Consider the following 21,340-nt stretch of genomic DNA (forward strand, 5'->3'; position numbering starts at 1 on the left):
TCGTGTGCAATTAAAATATACCAGAACAATAGTACTTAAACAGGTTTACAATTCATCTGTTTTTCACAGGATCGCGTTAATCATAAATTAATTAATATTCAGTATATCAACATTTTAACCATTTTTAAAACCCAATCAAAATGCGTACGGCTATGCAAATAGCAAACGTCATTCATTACGTGTTTGCGCGTCCGTCTTACACACTCCTCTTGGCGCAACAACTTCTACATTGTTCGTGCGATTTTCTTTTAAATTTGTACCAAAAACGTATTTCCAAAACGTCTATGCATTAACCTTATTTTGTCAAGAAGTGATAGCCTTGATGTTTGGCGATATCTTCAAGTCATAGGTCATAAACCCATAGCTGTGAAAATGCAGTTTATTCTAAAAAATGTAATCGCTTATACATACGACTTATACCATTTCTACAAAGCAACAAACGACAATTACATTATGGGTGTAGTGATGGACAACAAGTCTTACATGCAATACATACACTTGAAGTAAAACACTTTCACATTTGAAAGCTTACCACATAGACGCATGTTGAAAATAGAGCACTAGAAAAATAGTTGAACGTAAACTCTTAGAGCAGTTTGTACACATTCCAGTCAAGGTATGTCACTCTTGCAGTACTTTGTGTATTTTGTGTTGCAGATTTGCCAAACTTGAATTCTGGGGACAAGCACATGTGAGGAAATGTCTTTTTACAAACATCTTCAGCAAGTTTGTTTCAATATGATTCAAATTTAGCAAAAACATATATCGAGACTTGCTTGATTTGCGCCATGAAATTCATGGATGGTTTTCGTCGGTTTATGTGCTAATTTGTCTAGACCAAGGACTTAATATCCCTTTTCTGAATGTTTGCAATACTGTCATTTTGTTTTGTAATTCATCACTTGGTCTGCATTTTCACATTTCTTAAAAATATACATACACTCTTCAAATATATTATGTTAATATACAAAATTCATAATAAAATATAATTATTTGGTTTGATTCAAGTAAATGTTTGAGTTAAGAAAATAATGTGTTGACTGGTTAACAGATATCAATAGTATTATCAACATCTGAAGCAGACATTTGACGTGGATGAATTGAACAAAGTTTATTAATTGGGGCACTTATTCTTGTCTTGCGAGCAACTATTTATCACAAAAATCTTGTGGGTCATTTTGGTTGTCTTTTAGAAGCAACCCATCGACTTTATATATGTTATAGTGATAATTTGTTGAACGGACTTGTTCACAGATGTTGGCATTTTTCGAAGTCTGTCATTAGATGGTTTTAATTGATAAATGTAAACAATGGATTTGTAGAGCACCAATATAAAAAAGATGATAAGTAAAGAAATAAAAAAAGTAAATCTTAGCTGGGCTCGAACTACTGACATTTAGAGTAAAAGTCTAGCGCTTAAAATACTCGTCCATCCGTGATGATGTTATGAGAGAGGTATTTAATAATTTTGATAAGCAAATCTCGTAATGTAAAAAACCTACAGCGACAACAGCAGAACTCTCAATATGATTGCATCGTTTCGCGTTTGTAAAGCTTTATAATTTTTAGAATATTAAATAGTCAAAAGATAAATATGGTGGATATTTTAGAGCATGGTTAATGTTCAGTATACTTAGAAACTATTTCCTTACAAAAATATAATTATAGTGAACATTTACAAATCTTAAACATATTTTTTAAAATTTTGTCATTTAGCAACACGTAAACAGGTCCCTTTAATGTTCAAAACAAAACATTGCAATCAAATTATATTATATTATATTTAAATTATTAAATTCACAATTTGGCAGGGATGTTTTTGACATATTGATTCAAGTGTTGAAACACATGATCAACAATTGTAATCCTTACAGAATACTAAGTGGTTCAATTATTTGTATGCACTTACTATATAATGAATGCCAAATGCTCCCATAAAATAATATTCATTACAATCCAATGATGTGTTTTATGTGGAAAAGGGTCTAAAGCTATATGGGACAAGCATAGCTCTAGAATAGTCTGCACAATCAGACAGCGAAGCCCCTGACAAGACTTTGCACTGGAGCTACGCTTGCTGCATATGACATAATACCCATTTCGCATGATGTGGCTGAAACATTCGGCGCTCGCTGATATAAACAAGTACTACATTTATCAATAGGCTGGATACAGAGGTTATGTTCATATCCACTTGAAACTCTAGTCATTGACACATTCGACTGGTCTGTGGAAAATGCCGGGCTTAATGTGCTTAAAATGTCATCCCAGATTAGCCTTTGCAGTCTGGTCAGGCATATCTGGGACAACACATTTTGCCTAGACTGGATATTTGTTTAAGAAGAGACTTCCTTTTAATGAAAATTGCCATATGAGAAAGAAGTCTTGTTCCAGATTAGTCTGTGCAAATCTGAGACAACACTTTTTGCATAGCCAAACAGTCTGGTTTTCCCAGAGACCGAGACTTTGCTAACAGAGTATCTGTTTTCATCGGCTAGTGAATTGATCTAGCCGTGACTATGTGTTACTATGCACCATAGGCACGTCTCTTATGTTTTTTTAAAAAATATTTGCTTAGTATGAAATATGTCATCATCCTTAAATATCTTTGGTTACTATTTCCATATAAATACACTTTGTTTTCCACAATGCCACATGTTTCAAGAAAATAAATTGTTATATACTTTAAATACATTTCAACCCAAATAAAGCACCGATCACGATTTCAGACATTTGAATGAAGTTCATGTCGATTTAGACGGATTGTTTTTCTAAATGCATATATTTTTGTCATTATTACAATATTTTTTATTGATCAACATGTGTTTTAATTTACAAATTTCAGTAAATTCAGCTATCTGATTATAATGCTAAAAATGTCTCTTTGATCGAGACGATATAGAGAGAGTAAAAATCCTAGCATTCAACACTCAAAATCTTTCAAGTTATTATATATATTAATGTCCTGAAAAAGGAAGTAAATATTTGACGGAAGTTTGCACTTAAAGATTAAAAAAAACAGCGTACAATTTGTCTTTGGTTTTCACAAATAAATATAAAGTGAAATTATGGGCATTTTCCGCAGTTGAATTCAGCTAAAAAGAATTAACAGGTCAAAAGAGTTACTTAAGTTGTGGTCGCTGACCAATTATCTACTACTCATCTTGCAACCAGTTGTTTATAAAAAAATATATGTTATATTCGATATTTTTCACGACTGTCCCAGTCCTCTAAGCCGAGCGGAACATTGTTTTTAATAGGATCGGAGTTAGCGTTAGTGTGTCGTATGAATAGATAATGTTGCAGGAAATCGAATCTTTTCGGTCGTCAGTTGTGAAACGAAAGTACGGTTGATATTCAAATGCATTAATTTGCTCTTTCCGGATATTTTTTTAGTATGTTGATGCTGCATTAACAAATATACGTTTATATAAAGTGAAACACCAAAAAATAAACAACGGTTACGATAGACACCTATACACCTAGCATATACTGTTAGATGCGTCTAATGTCAATTAAAGAAAATCTCATTTTAAGCTGAATCTGGGCGCTTCAGTTTTTACCTTTGAGTTTCCTCTATATTGCCTTCATTTGACCTTTATGTGATCTCTTCTTTACCTTTCTGGTTAAATAGGTTTTAACTAATTACGAATGACATTTATATTGCAGGTTACCAAGGAGGATTGCCGCGAGGCTCTACAGAACACGAGTTGGGACATCCACAAGGCCATAAAGCTCATCAAACTCAAACAATTGCTCAGCATTAAGCTCGGTGATGTGAACCGCTGCAAAGATTCCAACTTACTGATGGTACCATCTCGATCATCATCAATAGGGTCTGAAAACAAATACCCGGTAACAAAACACTAGAGCAATAGTAATTGTTCTACTGTATGTATTTTGATTTCTTTAAATCTATACAACATATTGAAGTTGTTTTCTGATATGGCTGGTTAAAAGTTTATTAGTTTAATTGGGCAGTTCGATAAACAAAATATTTTACATTGAGAACCCATCTGTAACGCGGTAATGTATGTATAGATTTAAATAATAGTTTGGAGCCAATAAATAACTTAAACAAGTATACTTCAAATTAAAGAAATACCTAACCGATTGAAACTGCAACGCGTTCATAAAGTTAATCATGTGTTATTTCCTTATCTTAAATAAGAAGTTTTAAGGTCAGAATTGGAAAATATTTAATTGGAAGATTTCGACCCGAAAGCTGTAAACAAACATCCTGCATTTATCTATTCTATATATCACAGCAACTGTGTTGGTAATCTTTTAAGTACTATACCAAAAGACTAGACAAAGAAATTTGCTCGCTGAATACTTAAGTAATAACATGTTCGTGATTATTTGGCAACATGTGGACAATGTTGATGTTGTTCTTGCTCTCATTACCTCGAAGTCTGTTTTTGAATTTAATTTAAGGAGTTTAAATTTTGCGATATAATCACATATATAAAGCATTTGGTCTTTGGAATGTAGCTATGTCATAGTTACACTACTCATGTTAGGTGCTAGCGGTTCCGATTTCAAAATTTTGCTTTTATGTTCAGTGCTATTTTATTAGGCCCGTATTGTAAATAACATAATTATGCCGCATCTGAATATGATCGTAATGTTCCTTGTTAGTATTCAATATGTACTGAGTCTCCGTGACATTTAACATAAATAGATCTAATAACCTTACCCTAACAATTATTTTAATTCATTCATAAAAGCGCTTAAAATCTAACGAATGTAACAATGCGTACTGATATAAATGTATTTGTTCTGGTACGCAAAATAGTCTTTAAAAAATCCACACGCAAACTGTAAAACGAGTAAAAATATCACCATATGCCTCGATTCAATTTAACGCAGCATGCGAATTGTAACACATTACGACCGCGAAAAGAAGATTTTACTTTACTATAATTCATTTTATTTTCGAAAGGAAATGATCAAAATCCAATATGGCGGCGATTGCTCCTGACAAAATGATGTCGATGTCAACATAGATTCTACATGTACACCATCGACGAGTAAACAGACAATTGCAGCGACTGACACTTTATTTGACTTAATATGCAGGGCAATACGTTTAACGACTTCGGACGAGGAATTTAAGGACGCACAAGAACGTGTTTTTTATATAATGCTATGGGTATGCCGTGTGTGATCCGATGCATCAATGGCGCCCATGTTAAAATCATTTCCCCGAGAACAGGGAACGACAAAAGTACAAACAAAAACCAAAACACGTTCGAACTAGTATCTTACCTTTAATTATCCTTTAAAATCCATCTAATAATCCATTTAACTCAATAATTGACGATTTTGCATCTAGGGTCTTTAATAATTATTTTAGCATAGTTAAATAAAGACCCTTATGCCATCCTATCAATTACACTATATATTCAAATGAGTTTATAAACCTAATAAACTTTCTTTTCTCGTCACACGCTACGTCATATACTCTACGTACATTACTGCTGTTAAAATGAACCGGAGCAGTTTATCAAATAATAGCCGTTGGTAAACTCGGTTGCATTTGCAGATTTCTGCATACAAACATAATTATGTTTAAACTTGCACAATGTTATTTGTCTATGGTAAATGCCCTTATTTTTCAAGAAAATAATTTAATATATAAATACACAAAGAATGGAAAACATTCCATTAGGGGCCTACACAACAGATAAATCAGTGGGTAATATCCGTGTACAAAATGGGGCATTCCGAATTCCAGTGTGGTGCTATTTTTACCATCTTATACTTTACACAGCTCTATGCCTAACGTGAATTAAATCGGAAAGCAAATATTGCAGATTATACATGAATTGTGCGATATTTGTACGGCTCGTTGTACATTCTTAAATGTCAAAATTATATGCATGGATTATATAAACAATGCACCTTACACGAAATAAGGAAAATGTGATGAAATGACAATTCAAATACCGTATGTCGATATACAGTACATTTACATGTAAAATAAGTCGCGTTTATAATAAATCGTCAATTATTTTTTTTTTTTTGGGGGGGGGGGGGCGAAATGACGCAATAAGTGGCATTTTATGAAGCCATCATTCAGCTGATTCATTATACGGATGGCGAAAAATTATGTCATATGACTAGATTTAAAGGTTGAAGGTCGTATAATTTTGAAGCTAAAGTTTTCTCGACTTTATTTCGTATGAAAAATCATTCAGTGGTAAAGTAAGTAAAAAGTAGTCCGTGCACGCGACAGGTATATCCCACAAGGTTGAATACAGGCTAGTATATTCCATAAGGTGTTATACCGTCAATGTCGCGTTGAAAATGGGATAAAATATGTTTAATTGAATGATACTCTTTCATGCGCCAATCAAGATTTATTGGTCTATGTAAACGTATGTTCACACATCTAAACGTTTAGGTCATCGATAACAAAACTTTCAAAACTTGCTTAATATTAAAATATTGCATCCGGATGCAATATAAAAGGAGACATCTCTATTAACGACTTATTATGCTTATCCAAAGTATTCGTATTTTCAAAAGTTGATATAATTAGAAAATTAAGATAATGACAATTGCCCCTATACATGCGAGGTGAACTAAAAGCATAACCTACAATCGCATCATATATTGGCTTAGGTAGAGCGTTTGAAGCTAAAAATAATCACTATTTAGATTTTTAAATAGCATTTTTTGCAACCAAAAAAGAGAATTAATTGCTCACCAGTACTCACAATATACTGCTACTGTAGAGAGTTCTGAAACAAAATTGGTTTTGACTTCATTTGACCGTGTTATGTATTAAGATATGCTACAAATTGCAATGCAATAGTATCTCATCAACTAATCATAAATGCAAATCAATATATGTAAGCCGAATATAAACAAAGACTGGTTTTGATTATCTTTTACACGTTAACCGCTTTGTTCGAATAATAACATTGAGTTTGCAAATTGTACTTTTACAGAATGAGACCAACCTATAAAGGTAAATGAGGTATAAAATGCAAGCAAACAGTTGACATGGAATAAAGCACCTGGTGGTGACTGTATGGTAAACGAACATTTTATTGAGTGTATTAATATTTTATCCGGTCATTTGTGTGATGTTTTTAATAGTATTTAAACCTTGGGTTTTTTTCCGCAAAAGTGGCCACAAGGTGTAGTTACACCATCGCATAAAAAGGCTCTTAGGATGATAAAAATAGGGATAACCCTTTTTTGTTGTTTTTCTAATCTATTTACAACTATTTTAAAAAAGCACATCGAATCATCTTGCGAAAATAATGCTAAAATTTCGGATGCACAATTTGAATTTAGAAAAGGGTGTTCAGCCGTTGATGCCATATATACTTCTTTTTCCAGTTGTAAAACATTTTTTTAAATGAAAATACGCGTCTACAGGTATGTTGTTAACGTTGATATGCTTAAACGTTTTAATAGTATATATCGCAATGCAATATGGCTAAAAATGTACAAATCCGGTATACAAGACAAAAAATTACGAATAATCATAAATATGTATGAAAATGTCAAATCATGTGAAAAAGCGTGCGTGACATACTCTGAATACTTTAGCTACGCCGTTGGTTTACGACAAGGGGAGGTAATGTCTCCTATTCTTTTTTAATTGTTTGTTTAGGATTTGGAACTTTTCTTAGAAGACAGCGTTCATTATTGTTTAAATATAGAAGTTATAATTATTTTTACTTTTATTTGCAGACGATATGGCAATTTTGGGTAAATCACCAGAAGAAATAAATCTCATTTGACAATATTTACCTTTATTGTAACTCATTTGCACTTACTGTTAATACTAGCAAACCAAAAATTATGGGTTTCCGCAAAAGAGGTAGGATTCGTCAATATAAGATATGGACATATAATGGAAAACTATAGAAGTCGTCGATAATTTTAACCAGCTAGGAACTATTATTTATTATACTGGTCGTTTAATATTAAATCAGGACCATTTAGTAGGAAAAGCTCTAAAGGCTATGAATGCTTTGCTTTTTAAATGCAAACAGTAAGATCGTAAACCAAGAATATTGTGTCAATTGTTTGATGCCTTTGTTGGCTCGATTTTTAGTTGTTCGCTTGCGAACATCTAAGGTTAGTACTACGCGTTGGAAGTCCGTCTGCTCTTAATACGCTAAGCCGGATAACCACCGCATCTGCCCTGCGGCGCGAGAAAGAGTTGTATAATTTATGCAAGAGGTTTGAGCTCTGCAACTTTTTTCATTCACAAATGGAAACATTATGTGAATATCGTGATAAAGTGGAATACTTTTGAACAGAGCGTATATTGAACAGAATCAATAAACAATGTTTGTATTATACGTGTCGCGGAAGAGATTGTTTATGAATGATGATAATAGTCCACTATTTGCTGCGTGTTTATGACGTAGTATTTTCGCTCAACACAATTAATTCATAATATGTCGCTATGAATAGATGCGTGAAAATACAACTATTGCTGATAAACAAGGGATAACAACGCAATAGTATCAGGTTACGCTTGTTTATATTCACAGTTCTCAAATTATAAAACGTTGAACATAAGTTCAACAATAACTACAGGGTTACTATAGACAACAGCAAAATGCTTCATAATCGCTTAAACTGAATATAAAAAAAACAATTAAATATAACAAGATTTATCTTTTAAAAAGGTAGTCGGCGTAAATGCTGACTTTGAGATAAAGTTTGTAATTTACTTTTCTAAATAATTAAATTGAAAACAAAAATGTTTAGCTATTTTGTTTTCAATTGTTAGTCGCATATTCACCGCATGAAATGTGTGTTATAATAGTCAAACCATACCATAGTATAAGAAGATAAAAATATAATATGGGATTGAACACCATAATGTGACCTCACATGGCTTATACTGAGTTTATTTCTTCGTCATCGAAATATGTCGTATGTTTATATTTGATTTACGTGATATTTGCTTTATAACATTTAAATCACACTTTCATAGACGCATAATGCGAAAATGGGTCATTAGTCTTTCGGCCAGCATAGCTCACGTTTTAATGTGGTTTGCTTGAGAATTTCATACAATGCTGGTTAATACCGATATATTTATAATTATAATTATGTTGTGGTTCATTCTTTGTTTGGCTCATACCAAGCGAGGGGTACGCTCACGTAGTGAGTTACGATAGTAAAAAGCAAACTTTACATTCAACCTTCATTTGCACATAGAAAGAAAGGGTCAACTAGGTGCTATGTTTGCTTTGCTTACTTCAAAGTTACATTGGTTGGTTATTCATAGAAGTTTACAAAAGCTTCATAGAAGTTTTTGCGAATAATAGTCTCGCGGAAGTGTATTTATTTGCGTAGTAAAAATCAAAGTCGCATGGTATTTGTGTAAAGCGTGCTTTTTCGTCACGTGGTACTTTTTCGCGGGTGTTTTAGCGTCTACTTTTCGTCAGGTGATCATTAGAAGTTCTCGGACAAAAAAATAGTTCATCGAAACGATAGCATGAAATTATTAAGTTTGTACAATCGATTTTTTTCAAAAGGGAAGTTTGATCAAAATTAGTTTTGATTTATAATACACTGACGTTATTGAGTCCAAAATAACTAAAATATTTGTTATAATTCCTCACGTGCCTTATTGTGAGTGTATTTCTTCACCATTGAAATATATTGTATGTTAATATTTGATTTACACGCAGTTATCTTCCGACACATTTAAATCAATTTTAATAGCCGCGTCATGCGAAAATGGGTCTTATGCGTTTCGGCCGGCGTATCTTTAGCCCAACCTGTGCATTTGCGCAGTCTGGTCAGAGTCGATGCTGTTCACTCTAAAATCACTCAGTGCGTTATGGTCTCATTATGTATCTCCTGACCAGACCAAGAGATGCGCAGGCTGAGTGGGCTATATATATGATGGGCGCATAATGAATAAGACCGATTTTCTCATGACGCGGGTCATTAATCTGATTGCGAATTGTAAATAGCACAACACTTTCGATACAAAATTGCATTCAATATAGCAAACTTGTAAACAAGGGAAGCCTATCCAGACGTTCAGGAATGATTCCCAGACGTGCTGACCGGGTACGGCAAACATTTGTGGGCGGATAATTTTACGATTTTCCTCTTATCGTGACACTATACTATTTCAATAATGTTTGTTTTCTTATCTTGAAACCAATACTGTGTTTATCGTTAGTCAATTATATATTCTGCCGGACGACTAAGTAAAAAGTATTGCTCGCAGATGTATTTTCTATTTGTTTTTATCAATATCTTATTGTATATTTTAAATGTGTATATGGTGTCAAAAATCAAAAGTTTTGTACAGGCAATTTCCATCACGAAGTTATATTCTTAGTGAGATAGGCATTCGATATTCCAACACTATTCATTTAATTCGATTGAGATTGAAAATTGTTTTTATATTCGATTCGCATGTCCATTTTCATCATACTTTCTATGCTCTCAGAACGTCCAAAAGGGTCATGTTGGTGTTATTTTGTCTAAGTTATCTCTATAAAATAAAAAGGATGATAAAAAGTGCACACACATATCGACCCGTGCGTTAAGACACACTCTTTATAAATTTGAATGGCATGTGTTGATTTCAAACTTGCGATTAATTTTGAAAAATGAGTTGCGTCTTAAATTATGCAATAGCGAACAACTTCATTGCCTTCAGCGCGTTGGTTACTTAAGTTTGTGATTATTTATGACGTAAATGGTTATGGGTATTTTCATGAACCTTCTTATAGATCAGAAACTATCAAGATACAATTGCAATAGTTTGTGCAGGTTTACTTTAGAAATAAAAGATTGTTATTTTACGCAATCCGCCTAAATGAAAATGTTATGACTGCAATCAAGGCTGTTATTTTTTTTATATTTATATTTAAGATGCATCAGGACTTTTATCAATAGTGTATTAATGAATAAACAATCAATAACAATGTTAATAATTACTATAGTATTGCATGACGTGATTTAAAAGAAAATGTCATTTTGTTGCCTAGAACGATGGTGACATTATACTGAACTGTATGGGTAGCTATATTTTGAATAGCGATACTAATGTCTTACTTCTACCTGTATGTCAACCATATAATACCTTAAGCTAATGAATTATTTAATATACAAACATACATAGTAAAATAATGTAATATATTACTATAGTTATATACAAATTCTCCATGTAGTAACAGCTTTTGTAAGAAATAATATCTTTAAAAATAAATGTCCTCTTCACATTTGCGACATAAGTATGATAGATAACTTGTACTCATCTGTTTTTTAATTACACTATATTAATTGTATGAATAATGTGCTCTTCTTTGAAATAAAATAGTGTATGTAATAATTATATTTTGTTGCATGAACATAACCAGTTCGATTCAAGGGAAAAACTTTTGAGCAAAATAGCAGATTGCAGCAGCCCACTTGTTTTGATCCCATCATGCAATCCCTCTTCACTGGATATTACAAAAAAGTTTTAACATTTAAGTTGGCAGTAATAAATTATAAAATGGATATGGCAAATTGCAAATTTGCAAATAAATTCTAAACTGAGCGGTGTTCCTAGATTTCGCTTTATTTTATTTAATCCCCGAACTGAATTCCTTTGCAAATCTTAGTCAGATATAATTATCAACAATATTTATTCAATTTGTTGAAATATTAATGTTTTTGAATTATTTATCACTGTTCAAATATTTGATGTGATTTTGTTCAGTAATTAAATAAAGGTTAATACTTCATTATAAAAATTTTTCATAGAAAACATGGCTGTAGATTCAATATAGTATGGGATGTCTTCCAAGATATGGTGATGTATTAAAAGTTTAAAATAGATTCGACTCATTATTATAGATTATAATTTTTTATACAAAACATTAGTGCTTTCATTTTACAATATAAAGCCTAAAAACAACAACAATGTGAATGTGATATTAATTGTTCAATACATTTTGTGTTTTGGAGTTGAAATACAACATTGTTAATTTAGTGACATTTAGTTGGATTTTCATTCAGATACACCATTTTTAATGCAAAGGAGAGTACCAAAAATGATTTATAACTTATTTATAATGCATTTATGATGTATACGTAAATAAGCAACAGCGTTAATAATACACGATCATCAATTATATATGTATTAGACATGAAAAGTCACGGTTGCATACTGTATAGGGTGCCCGCTCAGCTATGAGAAGATACAAGGTTTGATTCTTGTTGAGGGAGATCACTTTTAATACACCAAGTGCTAGTTCTTCACAAAATGTATAATTATAATTCATACACATATCATTAAAATAAACATTCTGCACACATGTATTGTACCTATACACAAGAACCATTCAAATATTTTTTGTTTATTATATCAAAAGCATCATAGCGATGTATTCATATTGCTGTGTTCCACAGAAATGATGCTGATGATAAATCAGGATTATTTTTAAATATTAAATATTTAATTTTCGATTCAACTGACCTGCAATACTTAATATCAAAGCTTATGACCCTCCGCGGTCTGTGGTTCGAAGTTTGTGAGGTCTTTGTCTGAGGCTGCAAAATATGAGGACCATAAGTGTCATCAGGGCACATACCAACTTTACTTTACTAGACTCACGAAAGTTAAGACGATATTTCAAAATTAAAACTGTATTTACAGCTATTGGTTTTTTACTTAAAACAACTCAATTTTCGCGTGGTCTCGTTCTGTGAGGGGGGGGGGGGCGGAGTACCCGAGGCAAACTCTACCTGCCAGATTTGGCAACCACTTACTAAGCTCGCAAACGACGTGAGCGGATTTATCCTGGGACGCCTAATTGTACCAACCACAGCTCTTTTCGGACAGTCTCCGGGTCGCTATGACTATGGAAATTCTCATAACAGCTCAAAGCATCCAAAACAAATAATGGCATTAAACTTTCAGTTTTATGAATAAGAACGAAGCTGAAAATACCTGTACTCCACTGCCAAACGAAACATTTTGTATTTAATTTTCTTTTCTTTGCGTAATGATCATCTTATAACAATTTATAAAACTAATGTTTGAATTGTAATTTTTTTGTCTGGTACTTGTCAATTAAAATATCAATGCCAAGGGGCCCATGCATTTTGGAAGCAGTCATAAACGCTCTCAATGTACCAACTATTGATTCATGCGATCAATCGTCAGATAATTCAGCATTGACACGGTAACCAAGATTAATTCTCATCACTTAGCATTGTCAATTTTAAAAATGATGCTTTTATAACCGCACACGATCAATCAAGAAGCAAAGCCGTTTGAGTGAACACGGGTTGCGGCAATCGTGGTTATCGTGTGCAACATGCTATTAGTTTATACCTATTTATTTCAGATTGATTGCATAGAAAGCTTAAGGCTTATTTGTAACGCTCTCGAATCCGTTTCCTGTGCATAGAACCAGTACTTGGTGTCTACGGGGAAGATCTAAAGAACGCTCTCACAGTGGGGATCAAAACCATGACCTCCAGGTCGCTAGCGGACACACTATCCTCTACGCCAGAGCGACCAATGATGTTGCATTTTGATTTAATCAAAGTACTGACAGTACTGGTGTGACGATGCTTTTGAAGAGGATGGATATAAAATCATCAATTTAAGTTTATCTACATCACCACAATTGTGTATGTGGGTACCAACATTTGGGGTACGAAAAATAATGGGTACGAAAATTTTGGGTACAAAAATTATGCCAAAAACAATTGGGTACGAAACAAAATTTGGTTACGAACAAAAAGTGGGTACGAAAAAAAAATTGGATACGAAAACAATTTGTGTACGAAAATAAAATTGGGAACGAAAAAAATTGGGTACGAAAATTTGGGTACGAAATAAAATGGGGGTACTGGGAAGTAGTACCCGTGGCCCATTCAGCGAAACTGGGATGCGGGTTACATTCTCGATCAAATATAACAAGAAATATCTTTAAAAAGATAGTCGACGTGTATTTTCTGTACCACTTATCTTTAAAAAAAGTTATTTTACAGTAAAACGTTTGTGGTTTATAACATTACGTTACTTAGCAGATATATTCAAAACTTGACATGCTCTTTAATTACACCATGCTCTTTAATTTCACATGTATATCATACCACATTTTATATTTCGTTGTTTCCTTTCCTAAGTTAATGATGTTATGTGCACGGACGTGGTTTCACATGCCCATGTGCATGAACATATAATTTTTCTCTTTTGATTATTGTTTATTCTCTAATTCAATAAGCTTAGGCATGTTTGTTCGTTGAGTATGGCAATAATTACATGATGTTTCCCGAAAGTAGGTATGAGCACATAGTCGAATACGACTTGAATACGTGAGTTGGCCCATGAACACATGGAAAGGTTAACTAAATCTCCGCGATATGACCTAATATGTATTTAAAACAGAAAACAATATCGAATGAATTATCAAACATAGTGTGTGCACTGATGTGGCTCTGTAATTTCTGTTTGAAAAGTGTATTTAATGTGCAAAATGAGAGAGCACGCAAAAAAGCGTATATACCATACTCGCTTTTACGTATACAAATGGCAGGTTCGAAATAATTCGTTTTCTTTACACTCATGATCGCGTTAAACGTTATTTATACACGTTTTCATTCGCAATTTATTGACAGAATCACGACAATTGTCTAATACAATACAGAAAATGCATAGTTGTTTCATTTATCCATAAACATATTGTAACATAACGCACACAAAACGCACATTTGGGGCATTGTTGGATTTATATAATGATCGAAATTTGTACCACATTTCATACAATCTTAAATAGGCAGCCATCTGGATCAACAAATCATTAGCCTCGGGTTATAATTACCGGACACGAATATTTGCTTACCGTATGTGCCAATCTTCGGTCATTTCCGTATGTATTCGTTAGGTGTCCGTTGCAAACGTATATTTAGGTTGCAGACAAGTGACTTAACAAACGGCCAATCAGAATTGTACATGTAGACACGTGACGTTACACAGCCAATCAGAATTGTACACATAACAATTATCAAAGCTTTCGTTGTTTATATCTATATTTATGGACAGTCTTACAAAAACGGCCGAACATACAAGTCGCATTATTGCTGGCTTTCGCGGGATGGGCCCATTGCGGGCTTCGCATGTATCTTGTATTTGACAAACATTTTGGAAACGTTATGTTGTGTTAGAATATATTCAACAGAAATAAATCACGATGAAAACGGAAATGAACTTTGTTTGTTACTGTGTGTTTTCCACGAACGATGCAAAATTACGCTACACAATACAATCTTAAATAGGCAGCCATCTGGATCAACAAATCATTAGCCTCGGGTTATAATTACCGGACACGAATATTTGCTTACCGTATGTGCCAATCTTCGGTCATTTCCGTATGTATTCGTTAGGTGTCCGTTGCAAACGTATATTTAGGTTGCAGACACGTGACTTAACAAACGGCCAATCAGAATTGTACATGTAGACACGTGACGTTACACAGCCAATCAGAATTGTACACATAACAATTATCAAAGCTTTCGTTGTTTATATCTATATTTATGGACAGTCTTACAAAAACGGCCGAACATACAAGTCGCATTATTGCTGGCTTTCGCGGGATGGGCCCATTGCGGGCTTCGCATGTATCTTGTATTTGACAAACATTTTGGAAACGTTATGTTGTGTTAGAATATATTCAACAGAAATAAATCACGATGAAAACGGAAATGAACTTTGTTTGTTACTGTGTGTTTTCCACGAACGATTCAAAATTACGCTACACAATACAATCTTAAATAGGCAGCCATCTGGATCAACAAATCATTAGCCTCGGGTTATAATTACCGGACACGAATATTTGCTTACCGTATATGCCAATCTTCGGTCATTTCCGTATGTATTCGTTAGGTGTCCGTTGCATACGTATATTTAGGTTGCAGACACGTGACTTAACACACGGCCAATCAGAATTGTACATGTAGACACGTGACGTTACACAGCCAATCAGAATTGTACACATAACAATTATCAAAGCTTTCGTTGTTTATATCTATATTTATGGACAGTCTTACAAAAACGGCCGAACATACAAGTCGCATTATTGCTGGCTTTCGCGGGATGGGCCCATTGCGGGCTTCGCATGTATCTTGTATTTGACAAACATTTTGGAAACGTTATGTTGTGTTAGAATATATTCAACAGAAATAAATCACGATGAAAACGGAAATGAACTTTGTTTGTTACTGTGTGTTTTCCACAAACGATACACAATTACGCTACAATATTATGGATTGAATATAACTGAAATAAAATTAACGTTTTCAGACTATTATTTAATCTTTTCCTCAGAATATGCTGTCCTATTTATAGCTGAGCTTCCTCTACCTTAATCAATGATAATCAGCGAAGTATGCCGATTAGAAAAATCGAGCTATCTCAATCGGACTGGCTCGGTCTTTTACATAAGTTGCCATTGTGAAGAATTTTGTCATGGTATGATAACTTAGACGAGCTTCTTCGCAGCATCGTCAAAAAGCGAGAGTTTGCAATTTGTGGATCGTTGAAAGTTAGTAAGCAATTCCAAAGATACATGTTATGATTCGAATATTCGATTATATTACTGTCGTGATTATACTGTTGTGATCCATCGTGACGCCACAAAAGCGTTTCGGCGCAAAGACGCGTCGTGTATCGTTATTGTATTAATTGTCACCGCTTCAGTAGGAGCGGTGAAAACTCCCACTTGCGCGCCTATACGTCAAGTTATGTAAGGTAGTTAATCCGGAAGATTATCGCATAAGAACTGCCATTCTGTTCATCTGTCCGTCCGTCTTCTTGCATTATAGACACTGTTCAATACCTAAAACACATCGCCTAGACAAATGTCATTTTACAGAAGCAATTTTTTTTACCGGAAGAAAATGCACGCAAATTTATGTAAATAAATGAATAAAATGTTAAAACAATGAAACGCATTTCATAGTTGGTAGTTCTAGTATTTCCTCTTATTCCACATCATGATTCGATCATCTGTTTCTTGAGGACTTGATCGATCGGTCCATAGCAATTAATACATGAGTAAGTTTATGAAACTTGATTTAAATCGACCTAAATAGAGAACAACACACTCTCATTTATTATCAGATGTATTGCTTCTAAACGAAAGGTCGGTTCATGATCTCAACATATTATATTGTATTAAACAAGACCATGAGTATAATCGTCGTAATCACAAAGTGAAAATCAATGTACAACATTTCTTTATACAAACACACACATTTTAATGCACAAATGATTATTTTAAAACAGAAATTAGCTCTAAACATTCCAATACGTCCACATAACCACACAGGTTCACATTTTTGTAATGTTCTTGATTTCTTCCATTCCATATATAGGTTTAGATGTAAAGATATTTGAACCAATGACATTAACTTTGAACATGCTTGAAATCAAAGGTTTTCACGGATAATCAAATTTAGTTTGTCATTAAGGCCATGATTATTAATTGTACACTGTTAAACATACATATTTACAGTAATAAGTGTAATTGTGCTCTAATTGAATTAAATATCAGCAATTTCAAGTGCCACCAATCTTCCATAGTATGAAGAAGCGATAAACCGTTGGCTTTATTTTTGATGACCAACATTAAAACATGAAGACATATTGGCAAACGGAAAACATCAACTCAAGCATATATTTTGAACATAACAAATAGACATGATATTATGAATGACATAAAATAGAAACTTTGGATAAATTAAACATGTTAAATTCAACAATAAGCATAAGTGTAAATAATTTTTTTATATATTTTGTATTTTGTTAATTCAGCATGTTTGGGCTAAACAGAACAATGACAACGATAATGAAATCAATCAACAAACAAATACTTATTATTGTGGATACGCTTTTCTGTAGTCGTTGCTTCCATCCCATAAACACACCTAATTTACGAAAGGCAATTTGATTGTGAAAACACTACCGGGTACGTCCATCTTGCAGAGTTATATTCATCTTAAAATCATCTTGCACTAACTGATCTTTCATACAATCAAGACAGAAGCTCCCATTCTTTAGCTGACGATATCCAGGATTGAAACTGTCAAACAGAGACACAATTTTTGTGATAAGGGGATCCCAAATTACTTTCATTGTCCAATGACTTTAATGTCCCGTTGTCGTACTGATAGAGTCCCGGCTATTCAAAATTAAACAATGTCCCGACAGAGTACTGACAGAAAACATGACCCTTCTATATATTTTAATTAGTCTGTTGTTTCAAATCTCGCATATACACACTCACAGAACACTTACAATTGACACGATCAAAAATATATGACTTAAAGCATTTTTTCATAAAAAATAATTGTAATATCTTTCCATTTTGACCTTTTCAGGCATCCTACTGCACCGTACTTAATCTAACACAAAGTGTTTCAACTACAAAAACTATAAGAGTTCTCAGTATGTTTACTTTGTGTATGGTAGCGTTGTCGTGATTGATACTTGGAAATGTGCAATCTAATCATAATTAAGGCATAGCTACAAAGAACAAGACATGCACCTGAAATATCGTTATATACGTAGTGTTAATCAAAACGAATTTGTGTGCGACATTCTTTTCCAGTATGTGCACACTTAGCAATGACAGAAAGCTGTGTGCCTCCATAAATCATCCGAACGGACACGCCTCTTTCGCTTGATTCTTCTGCTGTTGGAACCTCGATATCAATTCTGCCAAGTTTTTTGCAACCGATATCTGTAGTATACATCACTGTCCCTTTCGTAGGTCCAACCTCCGAAGATTCGTAAACATCTAAGCCTACTTCTTTCTGACTCTTGTAGATTGGAGTGTACGTTTGTGCTTCTCGTTCCTCGTTAAGAGACACATGCTCCCCTTTCTTGACATGTACGGAAAACACGTCTTTGCATCGATGCACTTTATTTTCCTCATCATGCCATTTCTTCGACAGGTCGTGTTTTGATTCGTCAAACACTTGATTTGTTGCTATGCCGTACGTAGCTCTGCTGATTCGACTTTTAAAAATCGCGGGATTGTGTCCAAATAAAACAGCTCCTGTTAAAACTGCGCGGAATGGAGATGTTGGAACAACAACTTTGACTTCTGGGTATGTTTCCTGAATCTTAGACCGCACATCTTCTTGAACAATGTCCGATTCAGCAAAACCGCCGACTAAGACAACAATCTTGATGTCGGTTTGCTCTTTAAGTACTTTTAATATTGTAGCATTTATTAAAGCACATGGTGTTTCAAATAATTTTTCACGAACAAAAAGACGAGTTACTTCAAGTCGATCATGTTGACTGTTGTATGTTATCGGGGCATTAGGTTTGAATTCTATTTGCTTGTTAGTAATTCTTTCTCGTACAGATTTTGGAGTAGGTAATTGTATTATCCCCGCTATCGGAATGAGTGTCAGTTTGTTCTTTTCAAAATCTTCCTGCAACTGGTTCAATTCCAACTGCGTTGCTTCATTGAAGAATTGTCGTGCCCTTCCATCTTATACAAAGATTGAACAAATGAACAGTTCAATTCTCTTAATGAACGTTTGTTTAACAAACCAATATACAATCATTAGGTATTTATAACGGTTATTTGTTTTGGGAAATGGATATAATTGTATATCAATAAACTCAAACAACAAACCTTTTAAACTGTCGTACATTGCCTGAAAGAACGCCTGATTCACTTGTTGTCCCCCAACGCGCTCTCCCGATACATTGCACAGTTCTTTCAACCTACCGTCATTTTGGACCTCAACAGCAGACAAATCGCCAGTTCCACCTTGAAATTTAAAATCATTATAAATAATAAATTGCGTACACGAAACTTGTTTTTTTAATTATCATACCAAAAAACTTAACCATTTTGATATAAAGCTGCCTGATATATATTATTTTTCATATCACATAAACAGGAAGTTGACATTTCAGTAAATGCTTGGATGTCATATTACTGGGAATAAACTATAAAGTCATCATTTTTGGTAGAATCAATTTTTTACCAAACAAGCAATTTGATGCCAAGATGTAAAATAAATGAGACTAAGAAAGCGACAGACAAATGAACAATTAAATAAAAGATTTACAAATATTAGGACCAAGCGCGCATGACGCCATTATTAACACGTCAAACGTTAAACAACCAATTCAGTCCCGCCAAAAATGCAGCGTTTTCTTTCATTATTTCTTTTAAAAAGGGACGTAGAGATATACTGAAAATAAAACAAAAAGTTACTGCCCTATCGTTGTAAAATATATCAATCTCGGAACGAATATAAAACGGCTTGGCAACATTCCCTGTTCTTTTATTTTAAGCATAAATTGATGTATTAATTAACGATATGGCAGTAACCTGTTACTTTCTATATATGCGCTCTGTTAAACCGCTCTCTTTTGTGAACAAAATAAGCGAACATGTTGATATGATTATTGACAGTTACGAATATAGTAATAAGGAAACTAGAGAAACAGGATAGTAATTTTTGCTAATGTGTGCTTGAATGATTCCATATATGAAAATAACAAAATATTATTGTAGTTATTCAAGCTGTGGCCACCGCATATTAAAGGTCAATGTTAAGCATTGGTTTTATGAATCTATTAATGACTTGCTTAACTTCGCATTAATGAAGTAGTTTTATGTCTGTTCATGCATACGGGTGTTATCAAATTAATTCACCTCTATGTGCGCAGCATACATTAAAAGATGCAAATTATTAATTATATCCACTTCGTACTGCTTATGAAATTTTTAAATATTTATTCCCTCCAATATCCACAGTCAGGAACTTTGTCCCCGCCATCCCAAGATTGCCCATGTTGATTTGCTGTTCCTGGGGCAGGTTAATGCAGTACACGGCAGCGCACTCGGGCTCCGACGCCAAGAGAAGATGTGTTTCATCTATACCTGCCTTAATAATGTTGTTAACGTTAAGTATAACAAGGATGCGAACAGTCTGGTTATAAATCGTTCTAGACTGATGCGCGTTTATTAAGAAAATGAAATACAGAATGTTTGAACACAATATAATAAGCAAGTAACCGTTTCTGCAGCTGTTCTCATAAACATCTTGGTTTTCTCTGACCACAAAGCAGGAACGGTTACAATCCACAGTGTTTTATCGATAATGCTCTTAGTGAGTTTAGATTTCATTTTGTTCATGAAGTCGTCTTTGAGGGCCTTGATAAACAAATACATAATTGTCAAAAAATCCTCTGGGAATGCGTCAACGCTTTCGGTCTTAGAACCATCAGTGCTTAAGCCCTCCTGGAACAGTAACGTTAGAATTGAACATATATTGCAATGCTTAAATGCTTGAAATGGTA

Source organism: Dreissena polymorpha, chromosome 5, assembly GCF_020536995.1.
Source record: "Dreissena polymorpha isolate Duluth1 chromosome 5, UMN_Dpol_1.0, whole genome shotgun sequence".
NCBI classification, from domain to species: domain Eukaryota; kingdom Metazoa; phylum Mollusca; class Bivalvia; order Myida; family Dreissenidae; genus Dreissena; species Dreissena polymorpha.